The 16,022-nt window shown below is 37.2% G+C and overlaps 1 protein-coding gene across 16 annotated transcripts in view; it reads left to right on the forward strand.

The window, feature by feature from the left end:
- Positions 1-16,022, forward strand: part of LOC111561429 — a 263,855-nt gene that overhangs the window by 51,819 nt on the left and 196,014 nt on the right. The gene's annotated exons all lie outside the window — the stretch shown is intronic.

Consider the following 16,022-nt stretch of genomic DNA (forward strand, 5'->3'; position numbering starts at 1 on the left):
CATGACAGCTGATGGTTCTGATAGATTCCTTAAACTTATCTAATATTCTGTTCCATGGTCAGAAGCAACTGTGTCCAATAACTGTGATGTTGTGAGTAATGGTTCAGAGTGGTGATAGTTATATTAGAGTAGGTGGGATTGGTACTTTAAGAAAAATTCTACTAACATAAAAAATCTAGAATGTTTCTGCAATATGAAGTCATTTTATCATCAAAATAAAATATGAGAAAGATAAAATTTTGGTCCAATACATTGGAGAATAATTCACATTTGGTAGGCTATTCAGAGTTACTTCACATATGATGTTGTTTTTTTTTTTATGGTCTTTTATATATGGGAATTAATTCCAAGATAACAAACTTAGATCAGAAGATCCTGAACACTGTTAGATAAGAATTTTGCTTCTGGGGCACCTGGGCAGCTCAGTTGGTTGAGTGTCCAACTTTGGCTCAGATCATCATCTCACGTTTCGTGAGTTTGGCCCCACTTTGGGCTCACTGCTGTCAGCGCAGAGCCTACTTAGGATCCCCTGTCCCACTCTCTCACTGCCCCTCCCCTGATCTCTCTCTCTCTCTCAAAAAAAACAAATGAACATTTAAGAAAAAGAATTTTGCTCCTGAAACAGAAATTGTCAGATGATACTTTAAGCAGGGCTTCTGAAGCTTTAAGGTACGTACTAATCAGCTGGGATTTTGTTAAAATTCAGATTCTGACTGAGGAGAGCAGAGGCGGGGCCTCATATTCTGCATTTCTAGCAAGCTCCCAGGTGATCTGATGCTTTATGGACCATAATGAGGTTCTAAGGTTTTTGGAAAGCTTTTCTCTTTGGGGGCAGATTTTATGATTTGGCTATCAGATTGGTAATACGTGGTATGAATTGGTGACAATACGTTGTTAATCAGTTTATCATGTGTACAGACAGGATGGGCACAGGAATTATTAAATTTATATTGAGTTGTTATTACATTGAGTTAATTTTGTTGTTATCGATGATATGAAAGAGATTAGTGCTATATCATAAATATTCCAGATTTTTTTTTCACAGTTTGCCTTTTTTTTTTAAATTTTTTTTTTCAACGTTTATTTATTTTTGGGACGGAGAGAGACAGAGCATGAACGGGGGAGGGGCAGAGAGAGAGGGAGACACAGAATCGGAAACAGGCTCCAGGCTCTGAGCCATCAGCCCAGAGCCCGACGCGGGGCTCGAACTCACGGACCGCGAGATCGTGACCTGGGACGCTTAACCGACTGCGCCACCCAGGCGCCCCTCACAGTTTGCCTTTTTTAAAAATTTTATTTACTATGGTTTTCCAGATGCACATTTTAAGTTTGGATTGCTTCAGGGTTCTGAGTCATGTTTGGAAGGACTTTCAATCCAAAATTCTAAAAATATTCACCCATAATTCATACACGAATTATGAGCTGAAGCTTAGGACCCTCCCAACAAGAATGAAAGTAGCTATTGTCTTTTTGTGAGAATAGTCACTGGGGAATACTGAAGCTTTTTTTATTTTTTGCATTTTACCTGGTGACATTCTTGGCATATGTTTGTTGTTCTATTTAATGTGCGTGAGTTGGAGATTGTAAATCTGATAGAAACGAGAAAGGGGCAAAGGAAATTGGAATAATAAAAGTTTATCAAGGATATATACCAGCACTTAATTGTTAAATAGCACTGGTCTGCACAGTGCTTTGACCATAAGATATGGTTGAAGAATAAAATAAATTTATACATGATGTTAAAACAGACATATTAATAGTTGTATTGCCAGTACTGACTGCAGTAGCATGGACTAATATTTGAGAAAATGTTGTGTTATTTTCCTGCATAGCCATCCCCTGGGAACACAGGATTTTTCTCACTGCAAGGATTTCTGTCTTGAAAGGCACTCTATGGGGCTCCTGGGTGGCTCAGTTGGTTAAGTGTCCGACTTAGGCTCAGGTCATGATCTCGCAGTCTGTGAGTTTGAACTCCCATCAGACTCTGTGCTGACAGCTCCGAGCCTGGAGCCTGCTTCGGATTCTGTGTCTCCTCTCTCTGGCTCACATTTCTCTATCAAAAATAAATAAGCATTAGGAATTTTTTTTTAAAGAAAGAATTTAAAAGAGTTAAAAGAATGCTCTCTACCAGAGAGCCATTATAGACTTTTAATGTAGTAATAATACTATTTTACATATTTTAAAAAGATATTTTCAAAGGATGGCTCTCATGGGTTGGTTTAGGTTTTGTAGGGCCTGAAGATTAATCAAATTTTTAGACCTTCATTAAGAAAATAATGCAAAATAGGTACAGATGTGGAAATTCATTTAGAATTAGAGAAGGTAATCAAAATAAGTTATAAATTCAAAAAGCTGACAAATATACAAGTATCATAAAAATCGAAAAAATAACAAAATATTAATTAAAACACAAATTGCTTGACATTATCTCTCTAGTACTTAATTCCTACTGTTTTGTTTTATTTTGTTTTGGTGGGAGATGCTGTATAATCTTTGATCATGGACTTTACATGATAATGGTTTTGTACTATTTTCTATAGAGGGAGTAGAAAGAGAATTTCATCTTTCCTTTATCATAATTGATCAAAATAGAAAAGTTTTAGTTTCACTACTCATTGGTAATGTCATGTGATAATTAGGGTTCTTCTTGAATTTTGGAAAATTTCTCTTAAGTTTCTTTTACATATGAGCAGTAAGATTTCAGGATATATAATAATATATATCTTCTAAATTGCTTTTTAGAAATTGCTCCAATTTCTACTTATTGCTTCCTGATAAGGAAGCAATTAAACTTGGGGAGCATTGTTTTCAGTCTTCCTAAAGTCTACACTTTTCTTTTGAATTGATTGAAAATGTATTTTGATCCCCTTTTTATTTTCTTCTATTGCTGGCTTATTTAAAAATAAATCTCATTTTAGTGAGCAGGCATTTTATTGCCATACAATTATTTATTATCTCACAGTTTTCTCACTCAGTATCCCATGATCTCTGTTCTGAAAGGCAATATGTTATTTTTTGCCCAAACCACAAATGATTCTGCTAAAGGTTTTTTTAATGCCTCAAATTGAGCTGTCATCTAGTTCACTGATCCAACAAAAGAGTGATAATACATTTTATATAAATAATTTAGGAAGATTCCTCTTGCCAAAACAAAAAGTGCCTTTAAAAATAAGCCAATATTAAGAGCAAAAATTCAGAAAAGAATATTACAGCAAATCCACGAATGGTATTTCCCATTTATCTTAGGCTTTATGCATGAAAGCAATACCATGTATTGCAAGCAGTAAACTTTATTTTAATATCAGGTTCTTAATTCACAATATTATGTAGCAATTGAGCAGACTGAGTAAGAGAACAAATGTTCTTTTACAGAAAATATGGCAAAAAACAATCACCAAACATGTAGATTAAGTTTTCCTCAAGTGGCTAGTATATGAACAATACAGTTTGTTGTTGGAATATGCTGGTATTTTATATTAACTCAGAATACATGGTAGCTTATGTCAGGGGTTGACAGACTTTTTCTGTACAAGGCCAATAGAAAATATTTTAGGCTTTGTGGGGCCACTGGGCTTCTGTTGGAACTATTCAACTCTGCCATTATAGTACAAAAGCAACCATAGGCAACGAGTAAACAGTGGTGTGGCAGTGTACCAATAAAACTGTTTATCACAACAGGAGGGCAGGAGGGGTAGAGTTTGCCGATCCCTGGCCTATATGCTAGATGTGACAGGCATAGGAAGCATTGCTCCAGGATGTCATTGAGAGTTCAAGCATGAATGCTAGGAAATATAGGAACATTTATAAGAGAATGTTACAGGGGCGCCTGGATAGCTTGGTTGCTGAAGTGTCTGACTCTTGATTTTGGCTCAGATCATGGTCTCATGAGATCGAACCCCACATTGGGCTCTGTGCTTGGGATTCTTTCCCTCTCTCTCTGTCCCTTCCCCACTCTCTCTTTCCTCTCTCTCTCTCTCAAAATAAATAAATAAACATTTAAAAACTCTATATTACAAAAAACATGAAGAAATCACATATTAAACATGGCAAATAAATAAAACCCATACTTAGATAAAATCTGAAATAATGTCATAAAAATTTCAAAGCTGGTAGAAAGAGACAAGAAAAGACTAAGATCTAATAGAGCAGCCTCTCTCCTCTCAAGGCAAGAGGGAGAATAATTCAGAGGATACGGATGGTAAATTGGGACTAAAGAGCATTTACTGCAGCTCAGACTCAGACTGGTCTTAATGTCACACCCCCAGGAGAAAGTACCTTGTTCCCTTAGTTACCTAGATTGGAATGAACCACTGAGCTGGACTTAGCTTGGTGTGAAGTGAGTAGTCCCTACTTGGTCTCACCTGCCCTTTCCACCAGTGATGATCCTGAGATTACCCAAACATAACCCAGATTATGATGACCCAAGACCCGCTGACTTTATTTATCCGCCCACCCCCCCCCCCCCCCCCGCCCCAGGTATACTCAGATATATCAGAGAGGTCCTGAGGTGCTTCCTTCTACGTGGTGAGCCCTACTTCCTCACCCTCCTGCCCTCCGTTTTCCCTGGCACACCTTCACAGTGGTGCCTCTCTGGCTGATGATCCTCGTGCTTTGCAGAGCACAGCTGACCCCCACTGCTTCAGGAGAAAAGATCCATTTTTTCTCCTTGTAGAGATGACATTCAGTTTTAACCAAGCTGTAGTGGCTTTAATGGATACAGATCTATTTTGTCACAAGACAACTTAGAGGTATATAGCCTTGACTCCTTTTCTGCCACCATTCTTAGCCTGTGATTTTTATCCTCATGGTTGAAAATGGCTGCTTTCACCCTCAGATCATGTCCACAGTCCAGGCAGGAACAAGGTAGATGAGGAAGAGTTGGCACTAGCAGACGATTACTTATGTAATTTTGGCCAGGCTTTGTCAAATGGTCATATTTGTTTGCCATTGAGTCTGAGGAATGTATATACATAGATAGATAGATAGATAGATAGATAGATAGATAGATAGATATAGATATAGATATAGATGGATATAGATATAGATGATATAGATATAGATATAGATATAGATATAGATATAGATATAGATATAGATATAGATACACACACACACACACACACGTACACAGTGGTTGGGTTAGCCAAACTGTACTGAATTCACAACCTCTTATCTATTTGATTCCATGAGCAGGACAGACCTTTCCCCTAAGTTACCCAAAGTATAGTAGAGATTAGGCTATAGCTTTGGAAAAATAGCTCTTTATTTCAACTAGTTTATGACTCCAAAGAAGCTACAGAAATAGTAACATAGATCCTGTATTCCCTTTAAATAGCTTCCCCAAATGATAATATCTTACATGAATATAGTGTATCATAACCAGGAGATTGATGCTGGTACAATACCACTAACTCAGGTATAGACCATATTTGAATTTCACCAGTTTTATATGCACTTTTTTTTCTTTTTGGTGTATAGTTCTATGATATTTTATTGCATGTCTAGATTTGAGTAACCATTATCACAACAGGGATACAGGACCATCCTGTCACCACAAAGAAACGCCTTTGTGTTACCCCTGAAGAGTCACACACCTTCAGCCCCTTAACAACTACTCCCCTGTTCTCCATCACTATAAGTTTTCCAATTTGAGAATGTTATGTAAATGGAATAATAGAATATGTTGCCCTTTGCGATTGCCTTTTTTCATATAACATAATGTCCTTGACATCCATCCAAATTTTGATTGTAACAAAAGTTCATTCCTTCTCTGAGTAATATTCCATTAGAAGGATATACCACAGTTTGTTCATCCATCCACTCCATATAGGACATTTGGCTTGTCTCCAGGTTTTGTCTATTACAAATAACACTACTATAAACATTCACATACAGATTATTTGTGAATATAAATTTTCATTTTTTTAGGATAAATGCCAGGAATGCTTTTGCTGGGTTATATGTTAAGTGTATGTTCAACATTATAAGAAACTGTCAAACTGTTTTCCAAAGGGTGTTTACCATTTTACATTCTCATTATTCAGAATGGCCAAAAAGGTGAAACAATTCAACCCACATATTCACCAATTGATGGATAGCCAAAAGATGGTACATCTGTATAATGGACTGCTATTTGGCAATTAAAAGAAATGCAATACTGATACAAGATAATCATAGAATAAATAAAAAATATTATGCTAAATTAAATAAGTCAGACACAAAAGACCACATTTTATGTGATTTTGTTTTTATGAAATGTCTAGAATAGGAGAATCTATAGAGAGGGCAAATTGGTGGTTTGTGCAAGGGGATGGGGAGTGACTGCTAATGAGTATGAGGTTTAAATTTCAGGTGAGAAAAATCTACAATTAGATTCTAATTGTGACAGCTGCACAAATCTGTAAATATGTTAAAACCCTTAGAATTATACACTTAGAATGAATAGATTTTATGGTATTTAAGTTGTGAGTTTAATAATGCCACTAAACTTTACATAAAAATGTAAAAAAAAAAACCACCCTAGAATAGCCCAAAGATCTTTGAGAAACAAGAATAAATTTGGAGAGCTAATACTATATTCAAGACATTATGAATCTATAGTAATCAAGACAGTGTGATATTGACATACAGATAATATATCAATGGAACCAAATAGTAAGTTCAGTAATAGATGCACATTTGTGTTGACACCTGATTTTTGTGACAATGGCACAAAGGCTATTCAGTGAAGAAATTATAACCTTTTGAAAAATAGATGCTGAAATAATTAGATATTCATATATAAAAAAGTGAACTTCAATCCATACCTATACCACATAAAAAGTTAACTCAAAATAGATCATAGACCTATATGTAAAGCTTTTGTAAAACTTTTTAAAGAAAGCATGTGTTACTGAGTTGAGCAAAGATTTCTTAGATATGACACCAAAACATGATTCATAAATTAAAATATTGGTAAGTTGGAATTCATCCTTAAAACCTTCTGCTTCTGAAGGACACTGTTAAGAAAATGAAAAAGTGAATCACATATAGCAAGAAACATTTTACAAATCATATATCTGATAAATAAACTGTATATAGAACATATAAAGAACACTAGGTCTTAGAGAACTAACTTTAAAATTTTTTAAATGAGCAAAAACTTTGAACAGACATTTCACCAAAGACCAACAGATGGCAAGTAAGTACATGAAACTATGCTCAACCTCACTAGGGAAAGAGAACTTAAATCCTCAAGGAGATACAACATGTATTATACCTTGTAGAATGGCTAAAATGAAAAAGACTGACCACACCAAGTATTGATGGGGATATGAAGGAACTAGAAGTCTCATACACTACTGGTGGGTTTGCATTGTGGAACAACCACTTTGAAAAATAGTTTGGCAGTTTCTGAAAAAATTAAACATATTCCCACCATGTGATCTAATCGTTCCATTCCTAGATATTTACCCAAATGTAGTGAAAACATTTTTGCATACAAGGACTTGAAAACAAACGTTCATAGAAGTTTTATTTATAATAGATGAGAGCTAGAAGCATCCTAAATGGTTATCAGCAGGTGAATGAATAAACAAATTATCCATGCAATGAAACAGTACTCAGCAATTAAAAAGAAATGAACTAGTGAATTGTGGGGCAACATGGATTAATCTCCAATTAGTAATGCTTGGTGAAATAAACCAGACAGAAAAGAGTATATACAATTGCATTTATATAGATTTTAGAAAAATGTAAATTAATCTATTGTGACAGAAAGCAAAATAGAGGTTCCCTGATGGTGTGGAGGGTGTAGCATAGGCAGTTTGGTTGTGGGAGAGAGATTAAAAAGGGACACGTGGAAACATTTGAGGTGATGAATATGTTCACTGTCTCAAAGCTGGTTTTATTTATTTGTGGGTGAGATTCAAACTGACCAACAGTGAAGAATAACACCTGATGTTTTCTCCCCATCAAAAGTGTGCTGAGGGGCGCCTGGGTGACTCAGTCGGTTGAGTGTCAGACTTCAGCTCAGGTCCTGATCTCATGGTCTGTGAGTTCGAGTCCTGCTCTTCTGACAGCTCAGAGTCTGGAACCTGCTTCAGATTCTATGTCTCCCTCTCTCTCTACCCCTCCCAATTTGTGCTCTGTGTCTCTCAAAAATAAATAAACATTAAATTTTTTTTTTAAAAAGTGTGCTCAACAACAGCAACAACAGAACAGTTGCATTGGGCTTATCCTTGCTCCTCTTTTCTCCAGGGATTTGACAGTCTAAATAATTGATCAATTTGTATTCCAGTTTATGATTTATAATGGCAATGTAGCTTCTGACTAAGGAAAGGAAGATATTGCTTTATGGCTTACAGAAAAAAGGTCAAAAGATTGATGTGCCATCAACACATACAACAAATGAATTATTGAGCTTCTGGCTAGGAATTCAGATGTGTTTACTTGGATGTGGAATGCCAAGAAGTCATTAATGATGACTAGAAGACAATGATGAAAAGGAAGAGGCCAAAGTTTCACTATTTACTGTTGATTCTACTAAGTGATTCTGGATGAAGCATTTCACCTTTTTGATATTGTGGTCTTTTCGTCAATAAAACGCAAATTTAAAGGCTGTCTCTAACTTTCTGAGTAAGAATTTCTTGACGGGGCTGAACTTGAAATATTCAAAGGGCTTAATTCAGGAAAGATGGACTCATATGGCTTGGGAATATACCAAACTATTTATATAGTGGAGGTATCATAGATGATCTTAATTTTCTGTAGTTCTCAAAATTCTGCTATGAATAGGTATTAATATTATAATTAGGAAAAACTAATACCTATAAGATTATACATATAATATAAATATATGTATATTATTATATTTATAATTTATACATATATATAAATTTAATATATATGTCTAATAAAAATGGGCTCAAACCTCCTTGGTGAACATTGTTATGTATAGAGGGCCTACATTATAGAAAGAGGACAATCTGACTACCTGTCTGTCCTGATGCCCTTCCCTCTTTCCTATGCTCTCCCTTTCCCCACATGCCCAGCTTTATTTTGCTAGGGTGGTTAAGGCTGGGGTTGCCATATTCTTAGCTATTGTAGCTGAATAATGGCTTGAGAAGAAATCCAGCTCCTAATCTCTGGAACTCATGAATGTTGCCTTATATGACAAAAGGTACTTTGCAGATTAAGTTAAGGATTTTGAGAAGGGGAGATTTTCTCAGATTATCCAGTGGGCTCTAAATGTAATCACAAGTGTCATAAAAGGGACACAGAGAGAGATTTGACTACAGAAGAAGGCACCGTGAAGACTAAAGCAAGATGCTACTCTGCTGTGTTTGAAGATGGAGGAAGGACCCATGAGTCAAGAAATGCAAAGCATAAGCTCTAGAAGCTGGAGAAGGCAAGGAAGAGCTTCTGCCCTAGACCCTCTGGAGGGAGAGTGCCCTCTGACATGTTGATGTCAGCCCAGTGAAATTGATTTCAGATTTATGACCTCCAGAACTATAAGCTATATGAGAATAAATGTATGTTGCTTTGAACCACCAATTTGTGGTGATTTGTTATAGGGCTACAGGGAGTGAATCCATTGGTCTTATCCTGAACAGGCCATAGTGGACTCTTGGAGTCAGCAGCCCCCTCAGGTCCTCTGTTGCAACAGAAGCACCTAAAATACCAACAAATCTTTCTCTTGTCAGTAAAGATTAAACTTCATGGCTTAACAATGACTTAAAGACTTGCAACTACTTGGGAAGGAATGATATAGAAGAAGGGGACTGAAAACTCCATCCTGCTATGATATGAGCTGGACACCTGTCATCCCATGCCTCTCTGTTATATATTTTAAAAATTTTTTTAATGTTTTTATTTTTATTTTGAGAGAGAGAGAGAGACAGAGCGTGAGTGGGGGAGGGGCAAAGAGAGAGGGATACAGAGAATCTGAAGTAGGTCCAGACTCTGAGCTGTCAGCACAGAGCCTGACGAGAGTCTCAAACTTGTGAACCGCTAGATCATGACTTGAGCCCAAGTCTGGCGCTCAACTGAGCCACCCAGGCGCCCCCCTGCTATATGTTAACAGTTCTGGCCCAATCTCTATTAGGCAGATAAATGTGCCATTACAGACTCATCTGGTCTAGTTGGCAGGTTGTCAATATGGAGAGGTAATCACTTTGGGGATAGTCTTCTCTAGCAGAACATCTTAGGGTAAGCTTGTTGTCAAATATTTGTTATGCTTCTCTCTCCATGTAAGACAGAAGTCCATCGTGGTGTTCTTATTTACTACGCTGGTATTGGGTCTCTGAACGCCTCTCAATACACAGCTCCCAATGACTACTGCCAAATGAGAGACATGGTTCAGGAAGTTTGCCATCCTAGTCCTAAGGGTGTGCCAGGCCTGAGAACACTCATGACAACTCTAAGCAGACTATATTTCTCCCACCAGACTGTGGACCAAAATGACCTGATTCAATTTATAAATGTTTCTTTCCTTTTAAAAAATATTCCTTAAGAGTCTCTTCTATGAATCATGAATAACATCCCTTTAAAATCATCTCAATTATGAGAAATCTCCAACTGTGAACACTCATTAATTGTTCAGAGCTCATCAGAGAAAGAGGTGTTATAGAAATAAAAAAAGATTGTTAGGTGTTTTTCTTTTAAAGTTATAAACAAATTCTTTAATATTTATTCTCTCTGTTGGGTAGTTTTTGCATGTTGGATATCAAATATTCTTTGTGTGCTGCTCTGTCTTTAACACTTCCCTCTCAACTTCAGGTCACATCAGATTACAGTTTGGTTTTCACCTAAGGTGCCCACTGTCTTGCTTGTGCCTCTGGACGATCTTGAACTCAACTTTGCATCTTTGTGTCACTATTGTCATTGACATTTGAGGTAATGGGACATTCATTACATCTCCTAGGTCCCCAGGAGCACAGTGAACAAACTCTTTGGATCTTTGATTGCCCTAAGCCATGCTCTCTTCTTGGGACTTGAGCTTGGCAAAAGTAGATTTTGTTCATTAGTAGGAATGACAATTTATGAGGTAGGCCTTCATCATAAGGTCTGGCTGAGAGGGAGCAGTTTTCATGCCTTGGTAAATGCAAGGGTAGCAGAGCTAGCTTAACTAAATGTCTCATCTGTCTGTATATTTCATGCAATTGTTTTGTTTATAAGTAGTTTAAACATGAGTTTCTTTTGTAATGAGCTATAAGATGGAAATCTGAAATGTGAGCATGCTTTATAAATTTGGAATTGATTTACTGCAAGTGGTATACCTGTAGAGGTCATCAAAAGTACTCATTGTGATGGACAGTTTTTCCCCATGCATACTATCTGTACCCTCTTAACTACTATTCCAAAAAGCTGTTTAGAGTAATCCTGAGAACTGTAGTGCTCAGGTAACAAAAGCTGTCTATGGAAAGGAGAAGCTGAAATCCCAGTTTTAAAAGGAAAAATTTCTTGACAGGTCAACTGATAGGCGTTGAGGCCCCCTTTATTACTGTTCTTAAAGACCCACATTTGAGGTTGGCAGGAAGAGTGAACACACAAAATTCTGGGGGAAATGCACAAATCAAAATGGCCATGAGGAAGTATATTAGAAATATCTCTGAAGGTTTTTAAAGAAATTATCACCTGTTCCGCATGTTCATATATACAAACTATTTGTATATTCAGTAAATGGCTAAATGGAAGCAGCTTACTTTTTTCACCAAGAGAAGCACTTAACTCTGATATTTAATAACATACAGAAATAATACATTTCTATAGGGGCTGGTTGGACCCCAATACCATTAGGTATCATTTTATTTCCTGCTCCAGGTTGCTGCCATTCCAAGGCATGGATCCTATCCTCTGGGATCATTCTGTGGGCTTTTGGCTATGTGAAAATTAACGCAGCTCTGAAAATCCCACCCTTCTGGAATTCATTATTAAACCCCTATTTGTATAACTTTCTGTCATCTCTGCTTTGCTGGTAAAGGGACTGTTTCTGATAAGTTGCCATTTGCCACTAAACTTCCTTCAAAACTCACTTTTTCTTCTATTTTGTTGATTTGGTCTAGGCTACAATGGGGAACTTTCATTGGGTGAACGTTTCCTCCCCTTTGCTCATCCTTGTCCATCCTTCTCCACCATTACTAGCTACGCTAAGGAGATGACCAGTAGTGAAGAGTAGCTTGAACAATTCAGGTGGGTCAACACATTGGGGAGTGTGAGGACCCCACTCTGTCCACAGAGAAGTGATCCTTCAAATGAAGGACTGAAGGATGTTTTGCTGCATCACATGTACAGCCATAGACTGGGGGCCTTGGAATAAACAACAATAATAATAGTGGTGATGATGGTAATGGTAGCTGTCTTAGGTCATATTTCTCCAGATGGAGGTTTATGTGTAAGAAGTTTCTTTGGAAGAGCTGTTGAGAATAATACTTGCAAGGGAGTAAGGGAAGCAGGATTGGGCAGAGGAAAAAGTTACCACAAGATGCATTGCAGCAGTCAATTCTGCTGATTCTTCCTGGAGCTCAGAAGCTAGGATGACCCTTCAGAGATGTTCTGAATTCAGGCAAGGGAGCCAGGCATTGACAGTCATTGTATGCTGGTTGATTCCAGTGACACCCTATGAGAAGAGTGTTACTGTTCCTACCACTTAACATCTGGAAATCAGGGCCTAGTGAAGTTAGGTGGTACATGGCTAGTATGTACCAAAGGCAGGTTTTGAACCCAGGAGGGCTCAGGTAAAGGACCCATAATTATAACACTCCTCTGCTTGTCTTGCATTTATCTCTCAGAGATAATTACCTAGTCGTTTTAGTTCCTGAAATTCCTTATATTTAAAAAGGTGATGTAAATGTTATACCTGCTCCCTCACTGATAAAATGTCAGTTATATGGGATTAAGTCTGGGTTTCTTTGCTTAGTTTCCCCAGTAGCCTTTTACAGTTAGAAGTTGGCATGCTGCTATGACCAGATTTTTTTTCTATGCAGAGAAGGAAAAGAATTATACTTTTCTCTTCCCCCAAGCATAAGTACTGTCTCTCCACAATTATTGAATTTCATGGTTCACCTCTAATAAGGCATGAACCATGGAAACTGAACATCTACCTAATCCCCATGACAGAGCTGTTCTATAGCAATGGAATTCTGTATAGCTGAAGGCTTGCTTGTTCTTGCCATGAAATAAACTTGTTATTGGAACTCTCATTTTTTGCTGGTAGGAGTGCAAAATAGTACAGCCACTTTGGAAGACAGTTTGGCAGTTTCTCACAAAGCTAAACATAGTTTTACCCATATGACCCAGAAATATCACTATTAGGTATTTACACAAATGAGTTGAAAACTTATGTCTGCACAGAATCCTGCACATAAATGTTTATAACAGCTTTATTCATGATTTACAAAAGCTGTGTGCGACTAAGATATCCTTTGATAGGTGAATGGATAAACAAACTGCGGTATATTCATACAATGCAATATAATTCAATGATGAAAAGAAATGGGCTATTAAGCCATAAAAAGACATGAAGGAAACTTAAATGTATATTGCTAAATGAAAGAAGCAAATCTGAAAAGGCTATATATTGTAGGATTAGAACCATATGACATTTTGGAAAGACGAAACTATATAGATAGTAGCAAGATCAGTGGTTGCCAGGGATTCAAGGGGAGAGTGAGGGATGAATAGGAGAAGTTTAGGAGATTTTAAGGTGCTGAAACTAGTTTGTATGATACTGGAGTAGTGGATGCATGACGTTATGCATTTGTCTAAACCGATAGAGCTTTACAGAACAAAGAGTGAACCTTAATGTATGAGAATTATAAAAAATTATCTAGGAGGTCAGGGGATTCATGCATGGAATGCAGACTGTGATGAGAGAATCCAAATGTATTACAGTTGTTTTAAACAATCTTACTCAATTGAGTAGAGTTAAGTAATTTGGAGAGAAGGACTCTGTAAAACTAAAGGCAAAAGAAACTGTACCCTACTTGATAAAGGTATGTCCATGGGGGTGCAGTTCTGATACTACTGTACATATACACTAGAATAATTAAGTATCTCCCATGCAGAAGAATTTCAAATGATTTGTGTAGGTACTTTGTGCTAAATGAGGGGGGAACATAAAAACAAAATGTTTGTTTATGTATTTATTTTTGAGAGAGAACAAACATGAGTTGGGGGAGGGGCAGAGAGAGGGAGAGAGAAAATCCTGAGCAGGCTCCAGGCTGTCCGCACAGAGCCCAAGGTGGGGCTCAATGTCAAAGAAAAAGGAGATCATGACTTGAGCCCAGATCAAGAATCTGACACTTAAACGACTGAGCTACCCAGGCGCCCCACTCCTTACTCCTTTAGTGTTCACTCTGCATAGTGACTTCCTTCCAAAGAGCACGGTAGGGAAAGGGGTGGGGGAGAATAGCAGGAAGAGTAACTTTACAGTGGAGAAACCTGAAAAACACTACTTCAGCTAGATGATCAGGGTCAACATCAGTGGTCTGAAATCATATTGATAGAATGTGCCTGCTTCTTTTAGGACTAAGACTTAACTTCCCTTCATCAGATTTACATTTCACAGAATCAAAGGTGATATACTATTTCAAAACTCTCATTATAGAGTCCTTTTCTAATTTAATATAACAGACACCATTACACTGGTATTTTTTATGTGTAAAAATCATACACTCATAAGGTAGTTGGGTTATAGGGGAACTTTTTGAACAGTGTGATAAACCCTTACAGTAACAGCTGTCACCAAAATGATGTGCTGAATGCACTCTAAAAATCTCAGCCTGCCTATTCTTTCCTATATCTTGACCACAGCATCTCTTGACCAAGACAACACTGTTGTTCAAAAAATGTGATGACAGTGTAGTCAGCAGCTGTGTGCCAAAGTTCCCTGATCTGGAAGTCAGGGCAAACAATCATGCAATGGGCAGGAAGATTATAATTGTGGAATCATTGAATTGAAGGTATAGAGATCTACTTGGCGACAGGGAAATAGGACACTTAGGATGTCATATAAAATGGCAGAGAACACCAGCTCTTCACTGGCAAATTCAAAAATACTGGAGGTGAGATGTCAGCCTATTCAAATGATTTCTTAAATGATAACTCATGATAAAAATGTGAACTTCCCATTTACATGGGAGCTTTCCAGCAGTGTCTTTAGTGTTTTACCAAATTTGACATTTATAATGGCCCAACAAAAAGTCATGGCCAGTCAGATTGCCATTAACATGTGCAGTGGGGCAAATTAAACAAATCTACTTCCCAGTTCAGAGGGAAATCATGTAATTAGAGGCAATTTGGGCATGGCAGAATTTATCATCAGTTAATGTAGGATACCTTCTCTTGTAATAAGAAGGATCAAGTATTCTCATCATAATAAGGCTATGATATTTTTTGGTGTAAAATAACATCAGAGTTATGCTATGGATTTAGCATGTGGGTTTGAGGGTGAAAATTAATCCTTATGGTGACAAAATGTGTTTAATGTTTTAGATGCTTTGAGAAAGAATGTGCTAGGTCGAGCCCAGAGTAGAAGATTCTTTCCATACCCCTGTGTCCCCTCTCTCAGGCCAGAGCCAACAGAGCCCAGTATTTCCCTCAGAGGAGCTGTGGAAATGGATTAATGTATTCAGATTTTTAAAAACCTCATATAGATATAAGAAAATCTGTCTTATACACAACCAAGAACACATTAATTATTGTATCCAGCTTCAAGTTCAGGCTTTCTGGGTGAAATCCATTACTCTTCTAGTTCCGTTATGATTCTGCCTCAACATTCTGAAGTCTGAAATGATTCTTTTTTCTTACTCTATGTATAGAAGAGTCATCTATATTGACACATATGTCTCTAAATCATTCCTTTCACCACTATACGAATATGCTATGATTTATGAATTTTTTTCATTTTTATGTTGAAGGGCATTTGAATTTTTCCATTCAATTACAAATAATACAGTGGTAAACATTCTTGTGTGTGTCTCTTTGGTCACAAGTACAAGAGTTTTTCTAGGGGACATACCTAGGAGAGGAATAGCTGAGTT

The sequence above is a fragment of the Felis catus genome, chromosome A1 (genome assembly GCF_018350175.1).
Source record: "Felis catus isolate Fca126 chromosome A1, F.catus_Fca126_mat1.0, whole genome shotgun sequence".
Classification (NCBI taxonomy): domain Eukaryota; kingdom Metazoa; phylum Chordata; class Mammalia; order Carnivora; family Felidae; genus Felis; species Felis catus.